The sequence below is a fragment of the Schistocerca piceifrons genome, chromosome 5 (assembly GCF_021461385.2).
Source record: "Schistocerca piceifrons isolate TAMUIC-IGC-003096 chromosome 5, iqSchPice1.1, whole genome shotgun sequence".
Taxonomy (NCBI): Eukaryota; Metazoa; Arthropoda; class Insecta; order Orthoptera; family Acrididae; genus Schistocerca; species Schistocerca piceifrons.
Window position 1 is genome coordinate 67,622,380 of NC_060142.1, and position 17,576 is coordinate 67,639,955.

Consider the following 17,576-nt stretch of genomic DNA (forward strand, 5'->3'; position numbering starts at 1 on the left):
CCGTCATTTTTCGGTCACACAATACACTTAACAATAAAAGCACTGTCCGATTCCTGCGATATAAGAGTACATATATCCCAAACCATTAGGGTTAAAAATATGTAGGCTGAAGGTCGACTACTAATTACCCATAATTAGTGAAAAATGAACGTAAGGAAATATTTCAAGCGGTACGCAATATATAGGCTGAACCAGAACTCCACCGACAAACTTTCAGAGATGGTAGTATGGAAAAATGTGTAGTAAATACAGGCGTTAAAATGGATGCTTTAAGCGCTGTCACTGCATTTTCAGTAGAAGAGATCTGTTTCACAAAGCGAAGATTAACAAGTGCTCGTACCTCTTAAGATTGCACTTTAGAACTCATGTTTACTGGATTTTTTTTCTTGTTTTAGTTCGCGTTACCACTTCTCAAACGATGGAAAGCAAAGAGCTTTCCGTAGAAGAGTTGTACCTCACCTTGCCCGTACCTTTTAAGTAGGGATTTTAGAGCCCATGTTAAAGTTTGTTGGTGAAGTTCTAGTTCGCCAAGTATGCGTGAATGTTGTGTGTGTGTTAGTGCGTGTGTGTGTGTGTGTGTGTGTGTGTGTGTGTGTAGAGAGAGAGAGAGAGAGAGAGAGAGAGAGAGAGAGGGAGATCCAGTTTCATTCTCGTTGCCTGAAGCAATTTCAGTCAAATGTGATGCACACATGATGAGACTAGGACAACTTACTTGGACAGTACCGGACATATTCATCCGCTTTATTATCAAGATACACTTATCTCATTTAGAATCAGTACAAAATGATCATGGGAACAACATATTCTTACTTGTGGGTATGGAGGGGGCGGAGGGGGATGGGGGGCTGGATTGGTGTAATAGCCTATGGTGAAATGAAAGCATAAAGCGCCAACAGCTGAAGTAATTCTATGCATGATGGCCAAAATATGACAAATAGATAAGAGAAGATGATACTGCTAAATTCTTGGGATTGGAGCTAGATGATGAATACATCTGGAAAAAGCACATCACAGAACAACTGAAGCGTCTAAACAAATTTCTACCCACTCGCGGATGTTGTCAATGAAGTACGTTTAAGATTTTCTCACATCCATAATGACCACTTCACGTCTGATCTGTGGAAAGTGCATTAGGTTATCTATTTCTCTTTGTACATTTTATTATGTATTCGTGTTTTTCTGACATTTTCTACATCCTGGAAAATCTTGTCACCATGGGACTATTGGAACAGTAAGCACAGCTAATCTAATTTGGTCAACTTGGCACATATATGAAGTGTTATACGCAAAAAAGGGAGGGGAAATAAGAACTTCGACGTAATTCCCTCAGAGACGGCAAGTAAGAGTAGTTGGACGGAATGGATATTAAAATGGAATAAGTAAAACAAGAGTAATAAAATAGAGTACACTTAAGCCAGGTGAAGTTGAGGGGATTGGAGTAAGAAATAAGACAATAAAAGTATCTGATAAATTTTGCTTTTTAGGCAGTAAAATAACTGATGATGAACGAGTTAGAGAGGATATAAAACGCAGACTGGTAATAGCGAGGAAAGCAAAAATGTACTCGTTAGTATCGGATGTAAATTTAACTGCTAGGAACTCTTTCCTAAAGGTATTTGTCTGGAGTGTAGTCTTCTACTAAAGTGAAATGTGGACAATAGCCTATTCAGAGAAGAAGAGAACAGATGGTACTGAAATGTGGTGCTAATGAAGAATGTTGAAGTTAGATAGAGGAGTACTGAACAGATTTGGGGAAAAAGGGATCACTTGGTAGGACGTATCCTGAGACTTCAAGCAATTTTCAACCTGGTGACGGAGGGAAGTGTAGTCAGTAACAAGTGAAGGAGACCAAAACGGATGTAAGTTGCAGAAAAGAAGAGGTTTGCACAGGATGTACTAGCGTGAAATACTGCATCACAACGAATATATCGTACTAACTGAAAGAAATGTAATGTTGGACATTCCCTGGCACTCTAAGCGGTGAGGTGTGACTGTGAGGTGGTTGACACGCAAAAACAGAAGAAAACGAACGGCTTAATGATGAATTCATATTATTACTAGTTACTGACTTCACTGGAAACTGCCATGATGACCATTCGGCATTTTCGGACATGGTTAGCAGTTGAGATGGGGGACACGTAAACACAATTCTGGAACACATGGTGACATTTCAGTCAAATTTGGAACCGAAATGGATTATTATTGTAGTGAGACAACAGATAAATGCCAGACCAGTGTCTTCTATGGATTGTCAACTATTAAATCTGTTTCGTGTTTAATGGACAAAGCAGTTGACACGCCCTGGTAAACCCGCAGGACAGGACAAGTAGTAGGAATTGTGGAAAGGGGCCGGAATGAGCGGCTGTGAGTTACACTCCAAGAATAACACTTTATTTAGTTGCCCAAACATTGCAGCGCAACTTCTATGCTTGACTATCGACAGAAAACGTCTTTCATTCGACAACGGCTGAAGGCCCATGAATTTTTTTAGGACAGAAGCCCCTAGGTTTTAACCTTAAATAGTATTTAAGGCCGAGTGATGTAAGACTTCACTAGTCAGATAGATTGAGTTTTCAAAAGCCGCTAAAGGCCCATACATTTAAAACAACATAAATACAATATCCTTTCAATAGGCAGAATGACAAATAAGAAACCTTGCTTCAATCGGCTGAAGGCCTTTGTTTAAAAAAACAAAAGCTGCATCCAATTTTCCAAGACAGAAGGCCCAAAGCTTTTAACCTTAAATAGTGTTTAAATCCAAGTGATGTAAGATTTGATAAGTAAGAATCCAAAATTTTAAAGTTGCTGAAGGCCCACCATTTTAAGAACTGTACAACTATGATAAATTTTCAACAGCTAGAAGGCCCACTGCTTTATCTTGAAAGAATGTAATACTTGATATGTAAGATCCTTAAAACTTAAAGCGTCTGAGGGCCCATGCTTGAAAAACAATACAATAAGTTGATTCCGTATTTCTAGATTTCCGGAAAGCTTTTGACACCGTTCCTCACAAGCGACTTCTAATCAAGCTGCGGGCCTATGGGGTATCGTCTCAGTTGTGCGACTGAATTAGTGATTTCCTGTCTGGAAGGTCGCAGTTCGTAGTAATAGACGGCAAATCATCGAGTAAAACTGAAAAGTGATATCGGGTGTTCCCCAGGGAAGCGTCCTGGGACCTCTGCTGTTCCTGATCTATATAAATGACGTGGGTGACAATCTGAGCAGTTCTCTTAGGTTGTTCGCAGATGATGCTGTAATTTACCGTCTAGTAAGGTCATCCGAAGACCAGTATCAGTTGCAAAGCGATTTATAAAAGATTGCTGTATGGTGTGGCAGGTGGCAGTTGACGCTAAATAACGAAAAGTGTGAGGAGATCCACATGAGATCCAAAACAAATCCGTTGGAATTCGATTACTCGACAAATAGTACAATTCTCAAGGCTGTCAATTCAACTAAGTACCTGAGTGTTAAAATTAACGAACAACTTCAGCTGGAAAGACCACATAGATAATATTGTGGAGAAGGCGACCCAAAGGTTGCGTTTCATTGGCAGGACACTTAGAAGATGCAACAAGTCCACTAAAGAGACAGCTTACACTACACTCGTTCGTCCTCTGTTAGAATATTGCTGTGCGGTGTGGGATCCTTACCAGGTGGGATTGACGGCGGACATCGAAAGGGTGCAAAAAAGGGCAGCTCGTTTTGTATTATCACGTAATAGGGGAGAGAGTGTGGCAGATATGATACGTGAGTTGGGATGAAGTCATTAAAGCAAAGACGTTTTTCGTCGCGGCGAGATCTATTTACGAAATTTCAGTCACCAACTTTCTCTTCCGAATGCGAAAATATTTTGTTGAGCCCAACCTACATAGGTAGGAATGATCATCAAAATAAAATAAGAGAAATCAGAGCTCGAACAGAAAGGTTTAGGTGTTCGTTTTTCCCGCGCGCTGTTTGGGAGTGGAATGGTAGAGAGATAGTATGATTGTGGTTCGATGAACCCTCTGCCAAGCACTTAAATGTGAATTGCAGAGTAATCATGTAGATGTAGAATTTTTCAACAGTTCAAAGGCCCAAGCTTTATCTTCAGACAACGTAAGAATTGGCCAATTTAGAAAAGCTTACTTTTAAAACGGCTGAAGGCCTTTGTTTTTAAAAACACAATTACAAGCATAAAAATTCCAAACATCAGCTATGAACCATTAAAAACACACAATTAAACGCCAACAACGAAGGCAGTGTAGGCAACGGCGCTCAGAAGTTTCCAGGGTCTGCCCCTGAAATCTTAGCGTTCACTTAGGTGAGACAAGAAATCAGCCCAACTATACTCGATCCGCCGGCGACACAACCAAGATACAGTCAGGAACCCACAGACAAGACGACTTGCTAACCACCGACCAGTATACGAGAATTCCAAAGCCAAAACGTTACAGACATAACCGCCCACAACCAAAAATACATCAAGCTGTCAAAAACTACGCACCAAGTTGAACAGTGACAACATGTGGGGAAAGGACACTGCCTGAATTTACGTCAGCGACCAGGGCAGGTAACCGGAACACTAACGGCCACAAGGCAGAAAATTCCGCTGGTGCACTTGAATTTCAAACCGACAAATATAGTTAAGTCCACCACACGGCGGCTAAATCTTTACCAACTCGAACACTCGCTGTTGCTCCCAGGAATACCGCCAATAGTGAACCACCAACCAAGGGGACAACGTGAACAGACGTGGCTTCGGTAATCAGATCACCACTCAAGTTTAATGTCCTGGGTAGGTGAGCCACGAACATCGTATCACTCGGAACAGCTGCCACACACTCCGACACTGCGTAGAGATCGCCAACGGGTCTGTCCGACTTCGCCTCGCGAAGACTTGCTTGCTGATCTGCTCCACCCGACCGACTCACTGCCTGTACGTCGGCAACGTTTGAAACAAGTTGTCAGTGGAAATGACACAAACTACACACACAGTTTGACAAACACTTGCACGAAGACTTGAACGACACTCAGCAGTAGCTGTGCATTCACGAAGACAAACTGGGAGTCGACACACACACACACACACACACACACACACACACACACACACAGCCAATTCACGTCGTCCAGTAGGACGACCGACCGACGATACACGAAGACCGTCCCCGGCTCAAGTGATGTGTGGTGGCAACTGTTGGGCGAGCCATGGACACCCAGGCCTCACTGCTGCTACAACCCAACTGAACTAGTGCCGGCTTCCAACTCTTTGACTTGCAGGTCCGAAATGCCCTCCTGGCACGTTTCAACTCCTCCACGACAGACGACAACCGGGAAGTAATAGCAGTGCGGTAAAGATAACACGTGAGGGCTATATCGATAGGCGCTGCTGCTGCCGCTCAGGGCAGGCAAAGCAGCAACCCAGTGACAACAGAAATTGAAACTAGCATAACGAGGTGGCAGCACGAAAAAAAAGAACAGGATGTAAAATAAGAGATGGCACGAGCTCGAGTCATACACGGCTCAGCGGTGTCGCTTTCTCTTGGCGCGAATTATTTTCTACTCATCGTCAGCGACAACTAAAAGAGGACTGCCGCTAAAGTAACGTTGCAGCTCGGCATAACGTTAACAAAGGTATTCTTAGCACACCTTCAACATTATGGTGGGGAAGGGGGGGGGAGGAAGAAAAAGAGAAGGAAACGCCACTGCCAACACCCGAATACCAGAGTTAAAACCGAGGAATCACAGCTGTATTAATTCAACGCCAAGTGTGAGTTTGTGCATGAAAGGGGCAAGTCGACTCAGTATAAAGGCAGGGTTCCACTACAGTAACAGTACAATATGTGGAGCATACATGTATCGAATTTACTATGAAAGTTATAGATACATGTAAGACATAAACAGTCACGAAGGGATTACATACTTTCATTCATAAGACGAGTAACAAAATACTGCGTTTGCGTTTCGTGGATGGAAACTGGTATAAATGCACTCACTGTCCTGTTGTGTTATTGCATTGTTAGTACCTTGTGCAACCTCCGTTCTTACTGATTACGTCAAAAATTCTCTTCGGTGTTTATTCCGTTAAAGGTTTGTAGTCCTTGTAGCAAAATTGTCGCCCACTCTTATCGTATCGTTCTTTTTAGCTCACATACAGCCTCCAGTTGCCTTCCATTGCGATAAACACGCCTTGCAGGTATTCTCCAAAGGTTTTCCACGGGGTTCAATCCGGGATACGTACAGTCCAGGGCAAGGCATAGATATTTTTAACTTCAGACCACTTTTTGCTTGTAGTAGAAATATTCATAGGTGCATTATCCTGTTGGAACATTAGACTTTCATCCCATAGGTCCTCGTACATTCTGATCAGTTTCTTCTATAGCATCTCAGTGTATATGTCAGAGTTGATTCTAGTGTCCAGCGCAGCACTGCTTGATTTGCCTTCAGCGCAGAAGGCTGCCCTAATGGTAACACTTACACTGTCAAAGTTTCTGCTTATTCCCACCTGCTGCTTTGTTCATGCTGATAATGTTGAAATCCATCTTGCTCATCTAAGTTAAACTTCTCATTAGTGAAGAGCACTTTATCCCATTCTGAAGTCCATGTGTGGTGTGCTACTGTAAGACCTTCGGTACACACACCATCAGATTATTTGACTTGTCGCTCTAACGAAGTAGGCGAGTGTCAGCAATATGTCTCGTGGTCTTATCGTGGCGTGTTTATCTTCTGCTGTTAGGTCAGACGATAGAAATGCCACTTCCACGCTTAGAGTAGCAGATTGACGGTGACCAACTTTGAACAGAACATGATTAATTTTCACACACATTTATTAAAATAATGAAAAAATATAGACATTACGTAACTTGATTCTGGATGCTGTTTACAACTGACAATCTGAAGTTCCTTTGGTCTTGGTACGTTAACCTTATTCTCACATATCTCTGATACTTGACCAAGTGTCTATTCATTTATCTTCATGGCTACGTACAGGAATATGGCAATCTTATTAGGCGCAGACTGAAACTTGACTATAGGCTAATGCAGACTAATGCAGACCGACTAGTCGGAGGCCTGTACACACGTTATAATACCTCGCGCGTTCAGGTATCACTGCGCAAGTCTGATCCGCGAGGGGAAAAGGTTCTACGTTAGCAGCAATCTCATTGGCTGCGTTACATATTAATACACGGATCGGCGGAAGCAGAATTTGGTCCGTCTTTAAGACAGCTCCATCTCGTAGTGCGGAGACGGACGAGCGCTGCGCCTGCGCTGTTGTGCATAGCGGGGCGCGCTCTATTGGGAAAGTTGTGTACGCGTTGACTACGCGGAACTATATACACAACACCATGATATATTTTTTTCCGGACTCTCCAATCTAGCTTGTTTATGTTTGTGTGTTAAGAGCGTAGTTTCTTGAGAGGTGTTTGCCATGTGACAAAGTTTGCCGTACATGTCTGGCAGTTATTCGTAACTTTAATTCAGCAACAAGCTGGGGAGAATAACGGTTTGTGGACCTTTTTTTGCGCAGAAGTAACGCTTCCTATGCCTCAGATAATTTTCTGCTTTGTCCACATTACTGTTTTCCGTGTAGCATTGTCATAATCGTGGTTTATGTACACAGTACACACTGTCATTAAAGCTGTCTGTTTCCGATCTGCAAAAAATGGTTCAAATGGCTCTGAGCATTATGGGACTTAACATCTGTGGTCATCAGTCCCCTAGAACTTAGAACTACTTAAACCTAAATAACCTAAGGACATCACATACATCCATGCCCGAGGCAGGATTCGAACCTGCGACCGTAGCAGTCGCGCGGTTCCGGACTGAGCGTCTAGAACCGCGAGACCACCGCGGCCGGCTCCGATCTGCAGTTAAGGCACGTACGCACATACTAACACTGCACAGAGCCTGCTGCCCTTATACTGAATTCCAACCAACGTTTCCAGAATCGTTTGACGACTTGTTGTGTACTGTATTACCGACATCAAATGCGATACCGTTTGACAACATTTGTCGGTATGATTTCATACCATTTTCAGTATATTGTGCATAACAGATGATGACAATTTTCTTGCAGATATCCACGCCTTTATACTGATTTCCACTACAGCATCTTCGCGCCCATGACATTTGTTCAGTTGTTGCTATATGAAAGCATTGCATTTCAAACAGACGATAACGAGCTACAGGAACTAAATTTATTTTACGACGGAGATGCTAGCGCTTTTCGTTTGCACCAGCTGTTCTTGTGACTAGTCCGGACAGAGATTGCTCCCGTGCAGTAATCCGTAGCTCGGACAAGGCATTGCCTTCGTGGCAGCCGAGTGTATGGGGTGCGTGCGATGCGTACCGCCCCACAGCACTGCGGGCCGTATTTTTAATATTCTCATTTAGGCCCGCAGCGCTCAGAAAGAGCGCTGCCAGGTCGCCTCGGCCGCATTAGAGGTTTCCCCTGCAATCCCTTCTCAAAGGCAGATTAACTCCCTGACAGTAATCCCGGCCCCTTCGGAGCTATGCAAATGTTAACAGGCTTCGCAGGGTTGTAGAGGGGGAGGGGGGATGGGAGGGGTGTCAGGGAGTCTGTGGGGTGGGGGGTAGCCGCGTCCGAATTTCCTGATCCGCAACAATCTTGGCATCGGGCCGCCGTGCAGAAGAGCCCGGGATTTCTTTGGCACAGTGTACGCCGCTGCAGGGGCTCTGAAACACTGCAGTCTCGTTGTCTCTTCTCGCCGTCTGACACCACGTACCTCCAAGTGCCTTTCCTGATCCAGTGCTACACGATACAAATTGTGTTTGCTGCTCGTTTATCTCACTTTACAGAATCATCAATGTGTGAGCTTCTTTAGCACTGAATGCATTACACAACATGTCTTAAAGGTTTAAGATTGCATTAAACCATATGGTAAAGAATCGGCACTGATTACTTTGAGATAAGAAACTAATGGTCCAGTCCGTTCCTTAACCCTCCACCCAACCGATTCTGTGAGGATTCTAACTCCCATATATAAAACACCTCTTTCACACATCTCATTTTTATGATGACTCATCTACTGAAATTTGTGTCCTACAATGGTGTAATAGAGTTAGTACCAAAGAAATAATAAATTAGAACTTCTTGATGCAATAATTTACCAACAGCCGTATGTATTGTAGGAATTTATTTTATGAACTTCTATGTGCTACCAGTTTCGGCATTACATTGATGCTATCTTCAGGCCCCACTCGTCGTAGTCGTAAAATCGCCGAGGCCTCAGTCTGTGTCGCCTGGCCACCAAGAGCTGTTGCATAACGATTTGATTCACGGATCTAGTTATGTGGCTCCTTCCGTGTATAGCGATTTTACGACTATGACGAGTGGGGCCTGAAGATGGCATCAATGTAATGCCGAAACTGGTATCACATAGAAGTTCATAAAATAAAATAAATTTCTACAGTACATACGGCTGTTATTAAATTATTGCATCAAGAAGTTCATGCCAGCCGTCGTCCCACGATCCATAATGGATCAACGAAGAATAAATTAGAACGTCAGGCATCATCCTGAAGTTTTGCTGCATGAACGGTGAAAATGCAGGAAGTGACAATCTTTCTCGATTTAATTATGGAATTTGTGCACCTTTGAGTTACGCCGCCTCAAGACACACGCGGTGTGGCCATAAAAGAACAGGACTATGGCTGTAAAACATTTTATTTCAAAAACAAACATATTTAGTTAGTGTCACCCTCAGTATAGTCCCTTCCTCTATCCCTACCATGCTCCATCAGAATTTTACACTGACGCAAACAGTGCTGGAAGTTTTCCTTCTGTGAGCTCGTTGATGACGCGTGCCGCTCTTTCTTTCACTGCTTAAACGGACTCAAGTCTTGTTCCATTTAATGTAAATTTGAATTTGCGGAATAGATAGAAGTGACATGGTGGTAGGTCAGGCGAATAAGGTTGAGCGGTCTAGCACTGGGATACTGTAGGACCCTCTTAACAGACAATGAGATTTGAGCGGGTGCAATGTCTAGAAGAAGAACCCATGAGTTGTTCTACCACAATTTTTACGAGGGGGAGTTGGAAAATAAGTTTCCCCTGTCGACTGTGGTCGGAGTTGAGTGTGAAAGGAAAAAAAAGACGATGAAACATTAAAGATAACACATGTCTCTATTTTTCTACATAATTTGCAAGTACATTGAGATATTTGTCATACCGCTTTATAAGCTTCAGAAAGCCTTCCAGGAAAAAATCAGGGCGTTGCATACGGAAGAAGCGTTGAACGGCTTGTTTGACGTCAGCATTGCTGCGAAAGCGCCTTCCGCTGAGAGTCTTCTTCAAAGCAGAAACAGATGGAAGTCACTTGGTGCGAGATCCGGACTGTAAGGTGGATGGTGTAGGCGCTCCCAGCCAAGAGTTGCAATATGGTTGGTTGGTTGGTTTGGGGAAGGAGACCAGACAGCGTGGTCATGCAATATGGTTTTGCGTTGCCGTCACCGTGTGTGGTCTCGCATTGTCATCCAACAGCAGAACGCCAGATCTGAGAAGGCCAGGCCGCTTTTTTCCGAATCACCCCTTTCAATTTCGACAGAGTGCCACAGTACCGCGCAGCATTGATGGATGCATGCTCCACAAAGCCCCAGAAAACGGTGAATAGCACTTTACCTGCAGACGGAGTGCTTTTGAACTTCTTTCGGACAGGTGATGACGGATGTTTCCACTCCATGGATGCGGCCTTCGATTCGGGCGTGTAATGGTGGACCCACGTTTCATCCCCCGTCACAATCCGAAACAGGTCATTGCCAGATTCATGGTAACGCTGTTACAGGCTAAACGCCATGCGTTGTTCCATGTGTGTCGGGGTCAGATGCGGGGCACCCATCGTGCTGATACCTTTCTGTATCGAAGAGTGTCGTGGATCATCTTGTGAGCTCGCTCAAGTCCGATTCCAAGTTCTGCCGCTACTACATCGATGGTGATACGCCGGTTCGCTTTAATCATGTCGTTCAGCTTCCTTACATTTGCATCTGTAGTGGCCGTGCGCGTCCGTCCAGGTCTCGGTATGTCTTGCACTTGCTAACGTCCATCACTGAATTGCTGGCACCATCTCCGCACCATTTGCCTCGACATCACACCTGACCCATACTCCTCAACAAGGCGGTTAGGCCTCCGCTTTACGCAGGCTCTGTGACAGCGCCACCCGCTTGATCGCGGTCGACCTCTTCCCAGTGCGCTTTCACCTGCCGTGTCCCCTTTCGTCCATATCACAAGACTCTGCCTACAGTCGACAGGAGAAACTTATTTTCCAACACCCCCTCGTAGTAGGTTAACCTTGAGGAAGTGAATGAAGGTACACAATTCCATGAATACTGGAAAAAAAATAATCACTGCATTGAATCTTGATTTGCTGGTTTGAGCTTTTCCCGCTGTCGGTGGAATTGGGCACCACTAGCGCAGAGAGTGGCTCTTGGTTTCTGGATAGCAAGTGAAAAACCGGGATTCTTCACACGATATCACACTTTGAGGAACTCAGTAGCTCGTCCACGGGATAAACAATCTCTCCCATACACTTATTTTTAGTAAAAGGCAGGTTTCAGAAACAGTTTTTCCAAGTTTATGTGTGATGTCCTTAGGTTAGTTAGGTTTAAGTAGTTCTAAGTTCTAGGGGACTGATGACCATAGCTGTTAAGTCCCATAGTGCTCAGAGCCAAGTTTATGTGCAACTGCACGACAGTTCATTGCTCTGTTATTACAAAACAAAATAACAGTGCTTACACATCTTTGGCGCACGTGTACTTACTCTGTGACAGCATCGCCCCTGTTATTTTACAGCCACACATTGTGTGCACACAGTTTCTAACTTAATATTTGACGTGTTGAGTTAAACCTTTGATGCATGATTATACCTAGTTTAGGACACCAAAATTTTTAAATTTGGTTAGTAATTATATGAAATACTAAAAATAAGTCTTTGTCCGTGGAAGCCATTAGACAAGCAACTTGCACTTGGGCTAGACTGGGCAGATGACTATTTCAGACAAGGAGCATTAGAGACCAACGTAAAGAGTGGAACAAATAAGAATAAAGTATCGGCGAGCATCAAATTTGGCAACATCACAGTACTGGAAGGAGTGAAGGAATCGTACTATATAAGAAGAAGGGCGTATGGGCACCGAAGAGTCGTAACTGTAATTACAAATATTAATACCAAAAATAATTTCTGATATAGAAATGCTACTCGTTAGCCATAACTGCGGCATTATTACTGTGTTGGCGTTCGCCTTCGGCAGCACACCGGTCGGCACTAGGGAACATTGTATAGCAGGAGCTGAACTAGGCGCGCCTAAGACAAGAGAAGACGAAGACACGTCCCCTGACTACGCGCCGATAACGCCCCATGGGCAGTGTGCATATAGGCCGCCACAGCCGACCGAGCTGTCTCAGTCTCTCAATCTCTCAACCTGACTACGTCGCATCAGGACTCGGCTGGCATTGCGCCTCAACAAGTCGCACTGTGCTCTAGTCCTCCACAGTGATGGTCGTGGCCTCGCGCCTTAGCTAGCTGCGAGGGAACGTTAGTCATTGTATATACTTCTGATATGGTACGGACAAGATTCAAGAAGTACGCTACTGGCCATTAAAATTGCTACACCACGAAGATGACAAACTAAGAGACGCGAAATTTAACGGACAGGAAGAAGATGCTGTGATATGCAAATAATTAGCTTTTCAGAGAATTCACACAAGGTTGGCGCCTGTGGCGACACCTACAACGTGCGGACATGAGGAAATTTTCCAACCGATTTCTCATACACAAACAGCAGTTGACCGGCGTTGCCTGGTGAAACGTTGTTGTGATGCCTCGTGTAACGAGGAGAAATGCGTACCATCACGTTTCCGACTTTGGTAAAGGTCGGATTGTAGCCTATTGCGATTGTGGTTTATCGTATCGCGTCACTGCTGCTCGCGTTGGTCGAGATCCAATGACTGTTAGCAGAATTTGGAATCGGTAGGTTCAGGAGGGTAATACGGAAGGCCGTGGTGGATCCCAACGGCCTCGTATCACCAGCAGTCGAGATGATAGACATCTTATCCACATGGCTGTAACGGACCGTGCAGACACGTCTCGATCCCTGAGTCAACAGATGGGGACTTTTGAAAGACAACAACCATCTGCACGAACAGTTCCACGACTTTTGCAGCAGCATGGGCTATCAGCTCGGAGGCCATGGCTGCGGTTACCCTTGACGCTGCATCACAGACAGGAGCGCCTGCGATGGTGTGCTCAACGACGAACCTGGGTGCACGAATGGCAAAACGTCATTTTTTCGGATGAATCCAGGATCTGTTTACAGCATCATGATAGTCGCATCCGTGTTGGGCGACATCGCTGTGAACGCACATTGGAAGTGTGTATTCGTCATCGTCATACTGGCGTATCACCCGACGTGATGGTATGGGGTGCCATTGGTTACACATCTCGGTCACCTCTTGTTCGCATTGACGGCACTTTGAACAGTGGACGTTACATTTCAGATGTGTTACGACCCGTGGCTGTACCCTTCATTCGATCCCTGCGAAACCCTATATTTCAGCAGGATAATTCACGACCACATGTTGCAAGTCCTGTACGCGCTTTTCTGGATACAGAAAATGTTCGACTGCTGCCCTGGCCAGCACATTCTCCAGATGTCTCACCAACTGAAAACGTCTGGTCAATGGTGGCCGAGCAACTGGCTCGTCACAATACGCCAGTCAGTCTTCTTGATGAACTGTGGTATAGTGATGAAGCTGCATGGGCAGCTGTACCTGTACACGCCATCCAAGCTCTGTTTGACTCAATGCCCAGGCGTACAAGGCCGTTATTACGGCCAGAGTTGGTTGCTCTGGGTGCTGATTTCTCAGGATCTGTGCACCCAAATTGCGTGAAAATGTAATCACATGTCAGTTCTAGTATAATATATTTGTCCAATGAATACACGTTTATCATCTGCATTTCTTGGTGTAGCAATTTTAATGGCCAGAAGTGTAATATCTCTTATTTGATAGCTGTTACCACGGAACTTCAGATTGGGTAACACTGAAGTACTCTATTGATTCCTGCAATAAAGTGTATTTTAGCCATGTGCGCATTTTTTGTTGTAGTGAGAGGAAACCGGCCATCCACTTATCATACTCATATCGCCATGTCCTCATCCATCCAGGAATCACAAAATCTCAGAAGAGGGCACAGCCACAACAATTACAATATACGAGTATATGTTGCACGGTAATCGTCGTAGCGCGCCAAGAGCGTTATACAGCACTTTCACACTATCCTACCGAAATCTCCGCTTTGGTCCAGAACATAAGTTTTTCTGTTGTGTTTATTAATATCTGAAGCGTATTACGGCAAAGTTCATGACGTCTAGTTTCAACAAACGCAGTGTGGAGTGGCCGCACGGTTTCAGGTGCCACGTCACGGATTGCGCGGTCCCTCCCGCCGGAGGTTCGAGTCTCCCTCGGGCACGGGTGTGTATGTTGTTCTTGGCATAAGGTAGTTTAAGTTAGTTTAAGTAGTGTGTCAGTCTAGGGGCCGATGTCCTCAGCACGATGCATTTCCGGACGTAAGTTCATCAGACCTTTTTCGTTCCGTCTCCCCTCATCAATCAATCCATAAAGTTTGTATACGGTGGAAAAAATCGCTCTGTAAATTAAAAGGAGTCCCACGTTGCACAACGTACTTCATTGGTTCAATGGCGTGGTCTTATTTTACGCTGTTGCGACTGATAATCCGCACAGTACGAGATAAACTGATGAAGTCCTACTGGGGCGAAACGTGTCGTTTTTCAACCATTAAAGAACATCGTGAAACCTGGATCACTTTTTAATATTTATCCCATTATAAGGTTGCTGTACGATCGGGCCACAATGGATTGTAATAGATCTAATTTTTTCTTTATTGGTTTGTATTATTAATTATACACTCCTGGAAATGGAAAAAAGAACACATTGACACCGGTGTGCCAGACCCACCATACTTGCTCCGGACACTGCGAGAGGGCTGTACAAGAAATGATCACATGCACGGCACAGCGGACACACCAGGAACCGCGGTGTTGGCCGTCGAATGGCGCTAGCTGCGCAGCATTTGTGCACCGCCGCCGTCAGCCAGTTTGCCGTGGCATACGGAGCTCCATCGCAGTCTTTAACACTGGTAGCATGCCGCGACAGCGTGGACGTGAACCGTATGTGCAGTTGACGGACTTTGAGCGAGGGCGTATAGTGGGCATGCGGGAGGCCGGGTGGACGTACCGCCGAATTGCTCAACACGTGGGGCGTGAGGTCTCCACAATACATCGATGTTGTCGCCAGTGGTCGGCGGAAGGTGCACGTGCCCGTCGACCTGGGACCGGACCGCAGCGACGCACGGATGCACGCCAAGACCGTAGGATCCTACGCAGTGCCGTAGGGGACCGCACCGCCACTTCCCAGCAAATTAGGGACACTGTTGCTCCTGGGGTATCGGCGAGGACCATTCGCAACCGTCTCCATGAAGCTGGGCTACGGTCCCGCACACCGTTAGGCCGTCTTCCGCTCACGCCCCAACATCGTGCAGCCCGCCTCCAGTGGTGTCGCGACAGGCGTGAATGGAGGGACGAATGGAGACGTGTCGTCTTCAGCGATGAGAGTCGCTTCTGCCTTGGTGCCAATGATGGTCGTATGCGTGTTTGGCGCCGTGCAGGTGAGCGCCACAATCAGGACTGCATACGACCGAGGCACACAGGGCCAACACCCGGCATCATGGTGTGGGGAGCGATCTCCTACACTGGTCGTACACCACTGGTGATCGTCGAGGGGACACTGAATAGTGCACGGTACATCCAAACCGTCATCGAACCCATCGTTCTACCATTCCTAGACCGGCAAGGGAACTTGCTGTTCCAACAGGACAATGCACGTCCGCATGTATCCCGTGCCACCCAACGTGCTCTAGAAGGTGTAAGTCAACTACCCTGGCCAGCAAGATCTCCGGATCTGTCCCCCATTGAACATGTTTGGGACTGGATGAAGCGTCGTCTCACGCGGTCTGCACGTCCAGCACGAACGCTGGTCCAACTGAGGCGCCAGGTGGAAATGGCATGGCAAGCCGTTCCACAGGACTACATCCAGCATCTCTACGATAGCAGCCTGCATTGCTGCGAAAGGTGGATATACACTGTACTAGTGCCGACATTGTGCATGCTCTGTTGCCTGTGTCTATGTGCCTGTGGTTCTGTTAGTGTGATCATGTGATGCATCTGACCCCAGGAATGTGTCAATAAAGTTTCCCCTTCCTGGGACAATGAATTCACGGTCTTCTTATTTCAATTTCCAGGAGTGTATTTAGCAATGTATGTCAGTAGAGTCAGATATTGCAAGAACATAATCGTTTCAAAATAGATTTTGATCGTTATGTTCCACAGTTTTGATAAATCGTACAGATGACATATTGTAACACATGAAGATGCGGTTTAATTTATTATTTATTTTATTTTTTTATACGGCAGCTTCTACGTCATGTCTACGATATATGTTTCAATGTATGTGCATACAGCTGTGCCATACTGAGCCTGTTTTCAGCTGTCGAAAGTAAACCACCGAGGGGCAGAGCGCTGAGATGGAGAACGCTTATTGTTGACGTATCGCCATGACGCGGACACGGATCAAATACTTACATTAATATGTGCACTACATGTGGGATCCAGAAACACAGTGATCAAAATCTAGTGAACTGTGCCCTTCACTCTTATTCGTCGACGAACAAAGACAGCTTTCTCGTCTTGCAGTGGACGCATAACGGTGGGTGAAACAATGTGTGTGCACGATTCTAGCTCTGAACATTTCGAGGACTGTGTTTGGAAGTGGGTAAACATTAAACTGTATCGTGTCCCTCATTGTACCGATATTATTCCGCGGGTGCCACGGAGTAGGACATTTCACGTACAAATATGATATTCACGTACTGTGTACGTCGAATTATGCACACTGCGGAACTGCTATCACAGCACATCAAGCTTACGACGACAGTTGCGACAGTAAAACGGTTCTATAATGGCAATACGTATGTATCGGATCTGGAGACATTATTTTCGGCACAGAATCGCCAATTACCAGCATCGGAGTCGTAGTCCCGACACTATTTCGTAATCCAGCAACGACGTGAGGCAGAGCCAAAGTGGAGTTTTTTCAAGAGCAGGAGGCTCTCAGTTGCAGTAATAATCTAGTTTCTGTTTTCTCTTTAAAATAAAATGTTATTCGAGTCGTAAAAGTGTAATAAGTTGGTCTATGTGACCACTGCCATTCCAACAGTACCAGTGCGTAAATTTAGCATTGGGCGCACACCTCCCCAGTTTTTCTGCTATTAAGTAAAATGATTGTCACAGTTTTAAACATGGCTGACATCAGCAACAGTAAATAAACTTTCAATAAATGCTGTATACAGCCAATCTGTCCGAGAAAGTTTATGTTATAAGCCTTGACCACGTTTCAATACCACTAGGCCTATAAGCCTTGACCACGATTCAATACCACTAGGTCTATATGTATCTTCTTCAGAAGGAATAAAGTCACCTATAATCAATATATAAAATAACCTCTC